We start from the raw sequence: 17,171 nt of genomic DNA, 5'->3' as shown, positions 1-17,171 counted from the left end.
TTGGCGAAAACTTTAAAAAAAAGTAGTTAAAATTTTTAATTTCCGATTCGGCAAATTTTATGCAAAATAAGGGGACTATCGATAAATTAAAGGAAATCATGAAAAGGATTAAAAGAAAATAGAATCATAAATTAAAAAATTAAGAACGTAAAAAGTAATCTATATTTAAAAAGTTAATTTGTTGTTCCTCAATCCTTAATTTTTGTTTTACATTGTTTTTTTAAGTTAATTCATCAATGATTAAAAAATTGTAATTTTTCTTTACATTTGTAAAATTTAAAAAAAATGATGTTTTTTCCCCCTTTATTCATTTATAATTATTAATGTTTTTTTTAAAATTTATTTTTCTCCTTTTTTTTTTAAAATTATTTTCATAGTTTTTTTTGTTAACATATTATAAATTGCCCACTCAATTCATTCATAAAAAAGTATTTCTTCATTTTATTTTAAATTAGTCACTTTAATTTTTCGCTTTTTAAATTTTATGTCAACAAAATAATGTCATGATTATTTTTGTTGGTTTAATTTAACAATATATAAACAACTTAAAAAGATTGACTATAATTTTATCCAGGCGAGGGGGTTTAAAGTTTTGAGTTAACTAATAAATTCATTTTTAGTTTGTTATCACATATAAATAAATCAGCAATAAAATAATAGACACCTAACCTAATTTGAACCCTTTCTCATTCGATCTGAGCAACTGGTCAATTTCAGTATATCGTTTGATTGTTCTAATGTGACCGATAATTTTTGGGTTAATGTCCAAATTGTATCATTAAATTAAGCAAGTTTTACTCATACAATTTTTTTTTATTTATTATTATAAATAAATATTTTTTTATTATAAAAATAAATGTTTTTTTAGTGTTAACAAATTTGGTTTTTTTGTTTCAAAAAAAAATAATAATAAATTTTTTTGAAAAATAAATAATAAAAAAAACCAAACGATATTTTAAAAACTTTGAGTATTCAAAAATATTTTTTTAAATAATTATCTCCGTATCAATCAAATCAATAAATTATTTACAAAAAATGTGAATATTCTACTGGACTTTACCAATCCCTAGAACATAAACTAAACGGTATTAATAAAATATTTTTTATTACAATATATTTTGTCCTAAATATGGGTTTTTTAGATTATTGCATTGGCACTAGGCCCTTCTTGTCATTCTATTAAGGGGGGGGGGGTGATATGACATAAGATCTTTATTAGGAGGTAGTAGCCGAGCACTTCTACTGCGGGAGGTGGGTGTATGGCGCAAGATCCCCACTAAAATTAGAGTGGTGTAAGTAGTTATGACGGCGCTATCGTCATAATTAGAATTGGGAGGAGAGGGTGGTAGTTGACTTGGATTTTTTTCCCCATTTTGATTTTAGTGAGTCTTGATTTGGTGGGAGGTATGCTTTGTTAAATTTTATAGAGCAGGATTAGTTAGGGATTGGGGTGTAAAAGGAATGGTGATAGTAGATTTTTCTTTTAACCTTGATTTTTTAGCCCATTTATGTTATATATTCCTTTTCGCTTAAAGCAATATTATCGTCATGGTTTTTTAATACTCACCTCCCATCTGTTTATATAATTTTGTTTTACCCACACTGCGCGTAATTAAAAGGGGGAAGAATTTGATAGAAAAGTTAATAAATTTTTAAAATAATGACTATAATACAACATTTTTAGAAAAAAGGCATTTTTATAAAAAAAAGTGAAACCCCAAAATTATGTTATAAAAATAGCCAAAAGGCCTATAAGTTGAGCCTAAAAATCTGCATTAAAATTTATAGCAGAAAACCCTAACTAATTATGTTTCCCACTATATGAAAACCCTGGATACGCGTATGACTCATCCGCACAATATTTAAAAATCATTTTATTGATTGGTTTGGATCTTTATTTATATCTTTTTAAAGTATTATAAAATAAAAAAAATGATTTTTAATTTCGCTCAAAAATATTTCAAATTCATCCCCCCATTATTTTGAAAATATTTTTTAAATCTCCCACCCAATGTTTAAAATATTTTAGACTACCTGCCCACTTGTGGAATGGGCAGATGAGTTAAAACTCTACCCATTGCAGACCTCTATGTCCCTGCAATGAACATAATATTTTATTAAAATAAAATCATTTTAAAAATATTCAGCCCAAAACAAGCACTTCTAACCCCCCCCCCCTCCGTAGGGAAATTTTTTAAAAAATAATTGTTGGGCAGGCGTTCAGGTTAAAACTTGCTCATTGCATATCCCTATTCACCCCTTAAGCCAGTGACGATATTACCTCCTCTTACCAAATCACACATAGCAAAAAAAGTAATTTCAAATCAAAACTAACTCCCCCCCCCCCCCCACCCATATAATTTGAATTTTCATAACTACATCTCCCCTCCATTTTCAATGACTTGCATCAATCACCCTCAATGGTAGGACTCCCTGGTTATACCTACCCTCCTTTAGTAGAACTTTCTGAATTCTTGATCATTTCCACCATGCCAAGGTATAAATAAAAAAAAATTAAATTGTAGGATTTATGCTTTATAATTTGATGGTTTTTATTTATTTATTATGGCTTTTTTCTACGAAGACTAATGTGTGAACCACATTCACAATGGAATTTACATTGTTATGATTTGTTTATTTATAAAAAGAGTAACTGGTAACTAATTACTGTTACATTTAAAAAGTAACTATTATTGTTAATAATTAGTTATATGGTACAAAATTTCATAATGTTTGTTCAACGTCGAAAGAACGAATGGCTTCATCAGAAATTATTGATAAAATCAAAATATTAAAAAAGAGAAAATTTAGATAAACAAGTCCGGGTTGTGTTTGAAACTGAATCTAATACTTCAATTGCAGAAAATAATAAAAATACAAAATATTTATTTTCAAGCAAATTATCTTTATCTTTTGTAAAATATTTCCATAATTCAGATTTAAAAAATTCTTTTATTTTAAAATAATAGCGTTATCTGCGGAATTATAAATTCACGGGGAAGAATAATGAGATATTCATTTAATACTATTTTTGAAATAAAAAAATTAAATGAAATGCATAATTCGATTTTTTGCATAAAAAATATTGATTTCAATAACATTTGGTTCAAAGGGAGGTGATGAAAAATCAATAAATATAGGATCGGTCTTGAACCAATATCGGATCGGATCGGTGAAAAATATATGGATCGGCACAGCCTTAGTAAGGATGGTGTTCCTAGTCTTCGTACACTTGGCGCTTCCGCCTTCCCTTGCCTCTGCGACTCCGTGCGCTGTCCTCCATAATGCTCACGCGGACACCACCTCCTAATGTGCCCCGTGTCTCCACATCAATAGCACAATGATACCTACTTCCTGAATTCGGTTCTCCCCTTCCCAATCTATTTACCAACACACCTTCCCTAACGAAGGCTATCCGTTCACTCATGAGCGGCTCCATGTCTTTGCTAATGTTTGTTGTTCGCGCTAAATGTGTCCCCAGATCTACATATCTGCGTATAATTTAAATATAACATCAAACTAGTTATATTGCAAATTGCTTAAATTTTTTTATTTCGATTTACAAATGATAAATATTTATTTGTACCAAAAAAATATATAAATAACCCAATAGAATATTTATATTTTACCCAAATTTGGGGTTAATAAATTTTATTTGATTATTTAGGTATATAATATTTTCAAAGTTGCTGTCTTAAAAAGTGTGATATCTTTCTCCCAAAATAAGGGTTTATAAAAAAAATTTACGGGCAAGAATTTCGAAAAATTTTTGACCCGAAAAAATACACCAATTCGGTATTTTACGGTTCGTTTTTCAACTTTTATGGAGATCATTTAATATCTAATAACTTTTATCCTTATTCTAAAATGAAGATAATTTTTCAAACCAAAGAAAAGAATACATTTGTGTTCTTTTTTGGCGATATGTATTTTATTTTTTAATATATGTTGTTTAATTGACTATAAAAATTAAAATTATAATGATTAGACTCTAAATTAATAACTATTTTTTACCTACCACATTAAAGTATATAAGGGCAAATTAAAATGATATGGTTGGTTTGGTAATGTTCTGTTATTTTATAATAATTTATGAAATTTAATAATCTATATAAAAAATATACCTTTAATATTAGCCGGATTTAGTTATTTTATTTTATTGTAATTCTTTAAATAGTAACTATTTATGGGAATTATAGAGAAAATTTAATATATTGATCTCGAATCAAATGAGAGCTTCTTTCGTAAGAATCAATTTAAACTATATTGATTAGCTTCAGATTGGGCTGTGCCGATTAACAATTTACCGATCCGATCCGATATTTTCTGATATTACCAAAAACCGATCCGATATTAATATTGATTTTTATTTACCATCTATTTTTTTTATCAATGCCATAAATATATCAGTATTTTATACTTTAAAAAAACAACTAACTTTCACGAATGATTAAGTGTATTTTATTTTTTTAATTTTTCATAAGTTAATATTCTCATTTAAAATATTTGCAATCTTTATGGGTGAATGTAGTGTTGTTAAACAACTCCATTTAGTCGATTTTTAGAAAGGGCCAAATCAAAATTTTAACCAAAATATTATTGCCTATGCCTCGAAATTTTGCCAATAGAAGTCCAAACCTTTCTTATATCTGTGGGAAAAATCAATAAGCATGGGTAATTTACTCTTGGCTAAAATTTTGAGTTAAATCGGTTTTAAAATTGGCTAAATTAAGCCGTTTAGCAACACTAACTGAATGTGACTCTTTAGATGTTTTAAAATCCTTTTCTTTGCAGGTAATATAACAAAAAATAGTGTAAAATTTTAATCTATTTCAAATATTGCAACAAATAAATTGTATATTAGTGCCTTTCATTAATTGATTATTATGAAATTATTTATAAAATAAAAAAAAATTGTTTATATATACAATTATAAAATGACTAAAAACAATAAAAAAGTATCGGATCCGTTTTTTAAAAAAGATCGGCCTAATTTTGAAAACACTAAGTATCGGCGCTGATCCCAGCCTACATTAAATATCGGCACAGCCCTAATTTCAGATTTTTTTAAAAAACCATTATTTATTAAAAATATCTTTTAAAATTCCAATTTGGGTATATATTTTTGTTTTTTAAACATAATCGATACGATATGATGGAAAAAATATCAAAACTTAAAGTATAGGGTCAAGACACTGTGAAGACTATTATCTTGATCTCACAATCAGTTTTATGATCATAGTATTAATTAGCAGAACTAATTTTTTTTTAAAAAAAAGAAAATAAGATATGGGTAGTCTTTGAGATTCACCAAATATGAGTTATTGAAGATGACGCTATTTTATTGTCTCTCGAATCTCTTTAAATTAATAATAGCAGTAGAAGTGTTTTAAAAAAGAATCAACGATCATATTTTAATGATGCTCATCAATTTTAGTCTGTACCGTGTTGTATACATGTAAATAATAAATATTTACCTTTATTTTTAAACGGAAATTATCAAAAATAGCTGAAAGCTTCTCGTGGTGATTAATACTATGATCAAAATTTTGAGGTAATTGTTTATTATATTCATTTCTGGAGCAAACCTTGGAATGCATTTTATAAAAAAAGCTTTCTAATACGAATGATTTCATTTTAAGCATCACAAAATAATTAAGTTATTAGTTATACTTTCATTTTAATAATTCTTTAAAATCAATCCACGATCAATAATTAACAACAAGATAAAAAAAAGATGGAATATTATGAGTGTGACGTATCCATTATTTTCATAATGGTAGGGGGGCTTTTAATTAGGCCCCTTCTTTTAAAACTTGGTCCGATTTATATATCTTTAAAAAATATTATCTTGGTTTTAGATTTTAAAAAAAATTATCTATTATAGTTTTTATATAATGATTGACTTGACTTATTTTTAAAAAATATGGCTTCTTTTTGACACATTTTTGGAGGAAGGGGAGTGAGTGGGGGAGTGTAATTTTTGTTTGTTTAAAATGATATTTACGAAAACAGGCAAATTTTCTGAGAGGATGGGGATTTCTTGCTCTGTTTGCAAAACAGATAAGCTCCGAAACCAATTATATTTCCCACACTGCTGTTCAATTAGAAAATCATATAAATTAATTTTTCATACTTAAGAATTTATATCATTAATATTTTTTTAATTAAACATAATAAAAAATATTTTTGAATTTTGATTATCTTTCTGGAAGACTTCTTTCTAAATATGTGAACTATAAAGGAATGCGAACATTGGTAATTATAGCATAAAAAATCACCCTGCTGATAATGTTGAGAAATTAAATTTTATTAAAGAATTTACTTGGTTGGTATATGCGAAAATAGGGTATCGGTGCTTGCTGCCAAGTGGTGTTGTCAAAAACCTCGATTTAGTCATATTTAAAAAACGGTGAATTTAACCCTTTCTCAAAATTTCCCGCCAATAAAAAATTTGATATCGAAGCCTGGATTAACCTATTTTTAGGCCGCGGGCTAGCAAGGCCCATTTTAGCAGATAAAATAACTAGGATTGAATTTAGTTTATAGAATAGATTTAAATAATGCCGACCACTTTTATTGAAAAAATTTTCGATTGCGGGACGGTAACCGGTCATAGACATTCTCTATTCATTTTATTAGAAAGTATATTTTGAGAAAGCACTTGCTCTAATTAAACTCAAACAAGCTCCCGACCCAACTTTCGGCGCAAATAGCCCCATTTTTCAAGATCAATATAAAAAAAAGTTTTTTAAGATAAATATTTTTCAATTTCAAAACAACATAAACTAATTTAATTAAACACAATTAACAATCAATAATTTTACTCATTCCAATGTATATATATTTTTAAGTAAATTTAATTATTTTTAATTAATTTATGGGATATTTTTTATTATATTAATATTTTTATAACTAAAACTGATTTTGAACTTCAAGACTCTCATAAATTCTGAGATTGATAGAATTAGGGTTTTCTTGTTAATTTATTAGGCCTTGAAATATGGGACTAAAAATCGGCACATATTTTTATCCTAATCTCTTTTGTCCATATAATGCATTGCTCCATCACTTTCATACTCCAAGTATGTTTAAAATCACCGGATTCACAATGCACTTTATAGGTTTGGGGAAAGTTCTACTGTTCTTAAGTTCGATTTGGGCAGATTTTTAAAAACGGCTAATTTACTCAATATTTTAGTTAGAAAAATTTTGCCCAAGCCACGAATATTCGTTAATATATGTCCAAACCTTTGTGCCATATAGGAGTAAGATGTTCAGGCTTCCCTAATATTTTTCTGCATAAATTAGTGATTTAGCCTCTTTCAAAAATCAGCTCAAATTAAGCCGTTGAATAACATTAGTCGTTCGATTTCGAAAAAAGAATCTGGCTAACGAAAAGAGATTAGATAAATTAACCACTTTATTCGACGATTTGAAATACTTTTCCTACTAGACAGCCGATGTGAACAGCGAAGATTTAGCTGGATAGAAATTCCAACCATTCTTAAGTATGGAGACTATGGTTTGGCATTATATTTTTGATGAATAATATCAATTTGTAATTACATACTGCTATAATAAATTATAAAACAATACAAATAGATCTCTCATTGTTATAATATCAAGTAGTAAGAATTTAGAAAATATAATATAAATAAAAAATTTTAATTATATTTTGTTATAAAAAATGTAATTTATAGTATATGTCTAACTATACAACAAAATAACAGCGATTATTTTATCGTTAAATTTTATTTCGAATACGGGTTAGAACAAGGGATCTAGGGACAACAAAAAAAACATAATTTTTTATAATAATTTTTTTGATTTAAATCAGATTTTATAATATTGAATTTCAATATTTATTTCAGAGACCTGCAGAGGTACCATTTGCACGGCCCGGCCCGGTTTTAAATTTTTTAGGCCCGGCCCGGATATTTTTTTAAAAAAAATTTTTACTCGGAATTTTTTAAAATTATATTCGACCTGGTATATACAAAAATTCACCTATGAGGTATTTTACCATATTTTTCAGCGAGTATTATCGCTTATTATTTAATAAAATACATGTAAAAAGCTAATATTTTGAGAATATTATATTGAATTTATAAAAATTATAAAACTGTTATTTATAAAAATGGATATTTTGAGCATATATTATATTTTATATTGCATTTATAAAAATAAAACTAATATTCATAAAAATGGTAATGTCATATACTATATTTTTAGTGATGTTAAAAGTTACTTTTGAAACATAACTAGTTACAGTTACTAGTTACATTTTTACAAAAGTAACTAGTTATTAGTTACAGTTATTTTCAAAAATAACTAGTTACTTAATTTATACATCCTTCATATGCGCATTATTTATTTATTGAATGCATTTATTTTATATAAAAAAAATTAGGATAAACAAAGTATAATCAGTTATTTAAAATAATATACAATTTATTTTTATAAAAAAATATCGCAAAATTGAATATTTACATCGAATATAAAAATATATATTTGCATTGAAAAAAAAACATTTATTTTTCATAAAAATTAGAATCTAAAAAATGTTTATTTGCTTTTAACAACAAATTAATTTCAAAGTTATTATCTAGGAGACGTGCTCGTTTATCTCCAAAAATGAGCTTACCTAGACTGAATAAGCGCTCTACGGGAGCACTTGATGTTAGAACAACATTATATTTAATAAAGAGTAATTTTAACTTTGGAAAATCGTTATATAAAGAAAAAGTGTTGTTATTAGATTTAATAAAGTTTTCTATAAGTTCATTATCCAGAATATTTTGGCGCTTTAGGTCAAAAAATCCAACTACATCAAGTGATGTTGGTTTTGAGCATGATTCATTCGTCTGGGATTCACTTTGAGATATTAAGGTATTTATTAAATTTAAAATTTCCTCCTTTTTTGCTTTATTCCTTTCTTGCCTAATTCAAGGCCAGTTAGCTTTAAAATAAAGGGTGAAGAATTGCAGCAATGATGTTGTCATTATCATAAAGATTATTAAACCTATGACATGATATTATTAATTTATAAATAATTATTTGATTTTAGTTACCTTTTTTCAATACTAGCTAATATAGTATCCTTTAGAGGTTGACAATATTTTAATCCCTGCACATCTGCCATACATATAAGTATTTGTGTAATTGTTGGGAACAATCAGACATTTTCACAAAATTTTAAATTAATAAATTTAATTTAAAAAATAAATTTAATTTAAAATTAATTTATCACAACATATTAAAAATAAAATTAATTATTAATATATATTTAAAAGTAACTAGTTACTTTTGGCAGTTACATTTCAAAATTTTTAACTAGTTACAGTTACTAGTTACAATTTTAAAAATTACCTTAACATCACTATATATTTTATATTACATTTAAAAAAAATAAAACTAATATTTAATTTATAAAAATGGAAAATATTTTGAGAATATAATATATTGTATTTAATTTACTATTTAATTTACTATTTAATTTACTATTTAATTTATAAAATAAAAATAAATCGCTATTTAAAAAAATGCATGTATAACAAATAGTATTTTGAAAATATAATCTAATTGCACAATATTAATATAATTTATTTTATAATATAAATTTTTAACAAAAGAAGATAATTGTATTATATAATATTGTAAAAAAAAATAATGAAAAATGTTGGATTAAAAACTTTCATGACTCAAGGTAAATATAATAAATGCAATAAATATTTGACAGTTTGCAAAGTAAAAAAACCAGCATGATTGACGAAACCCTATACTCAAGAAAGATATTAAAAATTCACAAATTATCATGAAGAAAGAGAAGCATATCTACCTTTTCAGGTTGAAGATTACTTCTTCTTTCTTCAAGAATTCTCCCAGTAGTGAAAAAATTCCGCTCACATCTTGCACTTGAAGCAGGAATTGCCAATACCCGTTTTGCCAATTCGCTTTGATGAGCCGCCCACATTATCCACCTTAAATGTTTCATCTATTTTTTTATTATTTTATTTATGTAATTATAATATTCATCATTGGGTATTGACATATTACCAGAATTACCCCCCCCCCCCCCCATTTGTCATAAAACGATTCAGTTTGTTTAACAACAGTCGTAATTTGACTGGTCGATGGTATTTCATTTACTTCCTGAGCCTCTTGTAATTTAATATAATCTTTTATATAGTTTTCGGTCATTTTGCGATCTGTCCCTGACTACATACGTAATTGCTTGAATTTGGGACAGAGAAAAAGAGAAATAAAATGATACTTGTGTAAAACAAATTTTTCAATTAAAAAATGCTTTATATTAAGTAAAATCAATTTTATTTCTCCTTTTCGCTTTGAAAGGTATTACCAATGACATATAATAATACCTAGACTGACGATTCATTCATTAAAATGCATTTTTAACCGTCGTTAAAAGCAAATCAGCTGGACCCGCCATTTTGGTAACCTTTATTATAATTATTTTCATGTTAAAAACTAATATTAAATTGATAACTTACTTTCTTATTATCTCGATGATCAGGCAATTCTTTAATAAAGTTTGCATCAGATATAATATAAAATTAGGCTCTCGTTTAAAATTTTAATATTTATTACAGTAACCAAGATGGCGTCTCTAGCTGATTTGTATTGATGTACACTTTTAATGAATGAATCGTCAGTCTAGGTATTATTATATGTCACTGGGTATTACAAACTTTAAGAAGTGATATTCCTTTATTTGATTGTTTTGGTAAAATATATTCTAAAAATTTAGATATGAATTATAAAAAAATATATTAATAATACTTGAATATTGGGGCTTATTTAAGATATTCCTTTATTTGATTGTTTTGGTAAAATATGTTATAAAAATTTAGATATGAATTATAAAAAAATATATTAATACTTTGAATAAATTTGCAGGAAATTAATAATTAGATCGATCTGTGGGTTGTTAGGTAGTGTTAACCATCACCCAATATTATATTAATCATAACTATTTAGGCCCGGCCCGGGTATATTTAAAAAATTTAAAATACGGCCCTGCCCGGGCTGGGCTTAGGGCCGGGCCCGCATGTCTCTGATTTATTTAAAGTGAGGGCCAATGAAATAATTATAAAGTTTTTTCTTATATTAAATATAACTAATATTAAAAAATAGTATAGTAGTTTTTATATCAAAAAAATACGAGCAAATGAGCTGCGTTTTCGTACGATCCCTTGCAGCATTTCTTTTTTTCCAACGGCCTTATTGGATATCATCCATCTCTTTTTAATAGAAGTCAATATTATCTGAAGAAAATTTACCCTTATTGACTCATGGCCAGACTCAGACAGGATGATGAAAATATTATTTTTAGATTCAAATGTTTATTAATGTTACAAAAAATTATAGTAGGCTGCTAATATAGAAAACGTTTCGGCGAAATTATAAAGCTATAATCAGTCCAATTTAGAGATCAGCAGGGGCCATGATGATTTTTTTTGAGCTGTTTTCAAACCGAACTATATTATTTAACGAACACGTACTACTAACGGTTATTTATATAAGAACCCGATACTAAAGTTAGGAGGTGCCTGGAAAAAAGTCATTCCTTAAAAAAATTATCGTCTAAAGTTTAGCCGAACAGAAAGCGCAGATAATTGTTTATTATTATATTTTAAAAGAATAATTAATTGTTTATAAAAGCTATCATATCAATTTATTTCTTTAGCAATTGAATATTCGCTATTTTCCCGATTCAGACCTCTTAAACTAGATTTGATTTAAGTAGATTTAAGTAATTGAAATGTTAATTTTTATACTCTTTTTTAAAGATCATTTTTTTTTATCTGATCGTATGATAATATTTTTTTAAAAAAATTAATTTTATACCTATTTAACTTTAAATTCGTCATCTTTTACAATGAAAATTATTCGAAACAATTGTAAACCGTTATAATTTTTTTTTTGACTCTCATCCATTGTTTTCTTTTCAAAAGTAAAATCATTCATTCATGGAAATAATACCTATTTTTTATTATTTAAATATTTGAATTGCCATACTCATATTTTAGTCAATACATACATTTTATAATTGATACTATATACATACTACATACACTATTACTTACATTATAAACGACTCAGATATAAAATATTTTCTATTTAATATATATTTTATAATAAATTATCTTAGAAAAAGTTTTTATTGTTAGTTCTATGACAAATAAGAATGAATTATTATATATAATTTTAATTTATAATATTTTTTTAGAAATATTATCTTCTCATGGCAGTAAAATTTAAAATGTGTACTAAACTAAATGTAAATATTAACAACTATGTAGATAATATAGATTTTTTAATTTTTTTATGATTAACATCCTGAAAGAAGTAGTGTTTACTTTTTGGAGAAAAAGAACTTATATATTTAGGTTGTTTAATTTTATCATGCAACTAATTATATTTATTTTATTGAGTGGAACGACAAAGGTAACTAGTTACTTTTAAAATATCACTAAAATTAAGTCAAATCTAATTCCCCTCATTTTTGTCGACCAATTCAAATTACCCTATTATTTTTGAATTTTCATATTAATTTTCGTTTGTATTGGATATTGTAATATATTTTGAGTAGAAAAATAACAACTGGATATTTCCGAAAAATAAATAAACTGAAACTAGTTATTTTTGTAAGAATTTTACTTGTAATGATAATTATTTTACTTTACTTATTTTGACAACATAATATATGAATTAATAAAATGAAAGAAATGATCTTATTTTTTTCCACATCAACTCCACATTATTTAAAAATGAATATTTTATCATTTAATTAGCTAGCTCCTTGCTAATTATTTACTAACTGATCTATTGAAATGTTTAAGAATTCCATAAAACTTTCCCTAAGGCCATTAAATTTACCAACAAACATGGAATGACAGACAACCAGAGAAGATTTAGGAATTGAAGTTACAATCATAATTCAACTATTCAAAAACTTGCAACTTTTAAATATTTTTTTTCTTCTCATCACATGATTTAATTTATAAATTATATAATAATACCCATATTTTGAGTTGAATTATCTAACATATTTATTGGTGGTGGAAGGAAATCATTTTTTTTTCTTGGTAAGTAAATTTTATATTTAGCCAAGTAAAAATAATTGAGAGAATTGGGAAAGTACGATTAGATCGATATAATATAATTTACACAATTTTTTGCTTTTTAAGCTTTGGAGTGAGAGAATGGGCCATTTTACATTTATATAATTATGATTATAAATGATATTTAATGTGAAATGCATTTAATTGTTCGTATCGAAAAAAACATGAAATATCGATTTCATAAATTGTTTTTTATCATTAAAAAGGAGAGTTGAGTTAATTGAATGTCGGGAAATTGTGTAATACTAATAATAAGTGGATACCGTATATTCTCAAGTTGGGTAGAGGGTACTGTTGAGACTAGTATTATTGAAGTTTCTTTTGAAGAATAACTCGGTAGTAGTTACGGATAAAGTAATAAATTATTACATTTCTAAAAAGTAATTAGTATTAGTAAAATTTCAAAAAATACTAGTTATATTGCAAGCTACAATTACTTTATAAATTAATTATGTAACTCAATTTTTAATATATATTTTTTTTCGGTCATAGATTTGGCTATTTATTATTTTTTTAAGAAAAAATTGCACCTAAAAAACGAAAAAATATGTAAAAAATAGGCTTAAGTTTATAAATTTTAATTTAACTTTAGAAATAAAATTTTTTTAATTTGGGTCTTAAACGTGCTCGTTCTAAAAATTAAATTTAAAATATCATCATTATGTCATATTTCAAATCCAAAAAATATAGTTACTAGTAATGATTCAACATCGCTCCATTTGAACTGATTTTTAAAAACGACTAACTCAGTATTTTATTTGAAAAATATTATATGCAAGCCTAAAGATCTTGCTCATAGATGGTACAAAGGTTTAGACATCTATTAGCAAAATCTCGAAGCTTAGGCAATATTTATATTTTTCTTAGCCATTTTTAAAAATCAGCTCTAATGGAGAGATTTTGCATCACTAGTTACAGTTATATTTTTTCAAGAATAAATATTTCGTTATTTTTTGCTAAATAGTTACCTTTAACAACACCAAAAGAACTAATTATTAAAAAAATATTCCTCAATATAGTTTGGGGGACTAGACTAGACTAAACATGTGAAAAATGCAGATATTAATTTATAAACACTAGCTGGTTTTCAGTCTCATCATGTCTCTTTACAAAGACATGATGGCATAATGATTATTTTTAAAAAGCAATAATTTTTTCTAATGCGAATTGAACCGAGAAAGCACACTCTTTTAAAAAAGTGACTGTTACTAAAAATGACACTATGCGACAGTGGCATAGACAAGGGAAGGTTTTGGGGTTAAAATACCCCCCCCCCCCCAATAACTTCCGAAAAAAATTAAAAATTTTTTTTTTATGATATATTTAAAAAAACAAATAAATTTTTTTTTTCAATTTTAAATGATCACATGGTTTAAATTAAAAATTATATGAATAAAATATTTAATAACAGGAGGGGGGGGGGCTATAAAGATATATTGTAAATATTTTCTGGCATAGTAGAGTTTAGGATGGAAAAAAAATATGACTTGCATATCTCGAAGATTTTGAAAAACAATTATAAATTTAATAATATAGTTTATATTGTTAAACAAATTGGATAGTTTTAAAAATTTTAATTAATTTTTTATAATCTTGAATTAAAAGAAAAATCGTCTAATTTGGTAAAGATAAACAGCAAGTTTTATTTTCTTTTGCCGGTTGAGTCTGAATAGTTGATTACACTTGAAACGTGAGAGGATATTAAGAAAATCTCAAATTTTTACTCTGATGATTTATCAGGATCGTATGATAAATTATTTTGTGATATCGAATTTTGGTATAAAAATCTTGACAAAACAGAGTACTCTTTGAGACCAAAAAATGCTTTGCAGGCCTTTTCTGTGTGTAATTGCAATTTAGATTCCCTGCCTAATATCAAAACATTGTTTTTTATTTATTTTAGCTATCTAATCGATTAGTACCTGCACTAATAAAAGGTCTTTTCAACTTAATGGTTAAAAACCTATTTAAGCAATATCGGTGAAAACCGTTTAAATGGATTAGCCCTATTAAATATTTATAAGGAGATTATTCTAGATAAAAATTTGATTAAATCTCAGAGAAAAGTAGATCTCTCTTTATAAATTCAAATCATAAAATTGCAATTATTGTAATATGTTGTTAGCCATAAAATTTTTATTCTTAGTCATAATATTTATATATATTATACTATTTTTAATAAAAGTATTGCTTTTGCAATAAGTTATCTATATTTTGATAATATAATCATTTGTATTAATTATAACTGTTAAATTATGTTTTTTTAAATACCATTACGTGCAACAAGAATTATTTATATATTTAACTAAATTTTTTTAAAATACAGTTATTTTTAATATATCTTAAAAAATTTATACATTTGAAATTTTTTATTGTGTATTAGAGGTCTGCATTGGGCGGGTTTTTGGACCATAACCCGCCCACCCATGTTTCAAAAATATTTAACCTGTCCGCCCAGCAGGCCCATAGTTTTTAAAAAACATATACCACCCGCCCATTAGTCTAAAATTCCTTACCCACCCGCCCATTAGTCTAAAATTTTTTACCCGCCCACCCATTATTTATAAAAAATTTTTAACCCAAGCCTACTATTATTAATTAATTATGGCCATTATTTCAATTTTTTAAGCATCTAATAAAAAAAATTTCAGCATTACACCTCTACAAAAATTTTTATAAAATTACTATATTAAGCATAAAAAAATAATCAATTTAAATTATGGATAATTTATTTGATCAAATAAAATATTTATGAAAATAATATAAATATAAAATTGATATTATATGTAATTAATAATGCAAAAATAATAATGAATCGACATTTTCTGGATTCAAACACGTTCTTATTTGCTCTAAAACCCTTACAGCAATGCTAAATCCTGGTCCAGAAAAAGCACTAATTGCAGGAATTGCCAATATTTTTCTTGCTAATCTTCATAGATTTGGCAATCTTTTTCTTGTTGTTTCCACCAAAGTAGTTTTAAATATACAAAAAAGTTTATTTATTTTAAGAAAAAAGTTTTTATGTTACCCAAAATGGACATTTTAATTTTTAATATCCAAAAAAGTTCATAGGAACAATTTTTTTTATTAATATTTACTTAAATTATTAAAATTGTTTTTAACCCGCCCGCCCATTGTTTAAATTTCTTAACCCGCCCACCCATTGTTTAAATCTCTTAATCCGCCCACCCACCCATAGTTTAAATTTTTTTAACCCGCCGGCCCGTCTGCCCGATTTTTTTGCCCGCCCACCTTCCCGCCCACGTAGATGGGCGGGCGGGCCAAAAACCCTGCCCAATGAAGAACTCTATTGTATTATCATTAAAATAAATGCATAGTTAAATAAAGGGATGTTATTTATACTAAAGTATTTTATAATAAATAAAATCTATAATAAAACTCTCTGTAAAATTTTGTTATATGTAAAAATTTAATTAAAATAATTATTTTTAACATAGAATAAGATATATTTAGTAATCAAAAAATGGCAGGTTTTTTTTTTGGGGGGGGGGGGGGTTCCTTTTTACACTGGATGAATTGAATTAATTTACAATTGAACACTAAATATTGATAAAATTTTCAGAATAATGCTTTCAGTCGCCTATTAATCAAAATTTGGCCAAAATTTTGTTATTAATATTTTTTCATTTATGCTGGCTACTTAAGTGGTTAGACACTAATAAAGCACAAAATATTGGTCAATTTTAGAATTATTCCATGTTCAGTAACTTTAACAAAGATGATATAAAGATATCCTGGCTACGCCACTGCTATGTGATCAAAAAGGTTTATTAATATATATAAATAATATTTTATTACAATTCTATATCAATAACAATCACGAATGCTTAAATTATCTTATTTGAAATATTAAATCAATTAGAATTACCAACAACCTTATTTATTATGGAGATGGATAGGGGAGGAATGTAATTTTTTTAAAATATATTTTCTTTCGTATTTGAATCCATAATTGCCCATCCCATTTTTGTCAAACAATTGGTCTATATAAGTTATCTT

The 17,171-nt window shown here is 25.9% G+C and overlaps 1 protein-coding gene across 1 annotated transcript in view; it reads left to right on the top strand.

Annotated features, from left to right (window-relative positions):
* Positions 1-1,072: 1,072 nt before the first annotated feature.
* LOC135924200 (uncharacterized) overlaps positions 1,073-17,171 on the top strand; it is a 134,323-nt gene continuing 118,224 nt past the window's right edge. The window contains exons 1-2 of the mRNA XM_065459250.1: positions 1,073-1,085; positions 16,860-16,937. The gene's annotated coding sequence lies outside the window, so the exon portion shown is untranslated. The remainder of the gene's footprint in view (positions 1,086-16,859; positions 16,938-17,171) is intronic.

This window comes from Gordionus sp. m RMFG-2023, chromosome 1 (assembly GCF_954871325.1).
Source record: "Gordionus sp. m RMFG-2023 chromosome 1, tfGorSpeb1-WG-v2, whole genome shotgun sequence".
NCBI lineage: Eukaryota > Metazoa > Nematomorpha > Gordioida > Chordodea > Parachordodidae > Gordionus > Gordionus sp. m RMFG-2023.
The sequence above is the reverse complement of the archived record's forward strand: the minus strand, read 5'-3'. Positions and strand labels throughout refer to the sequence as shown.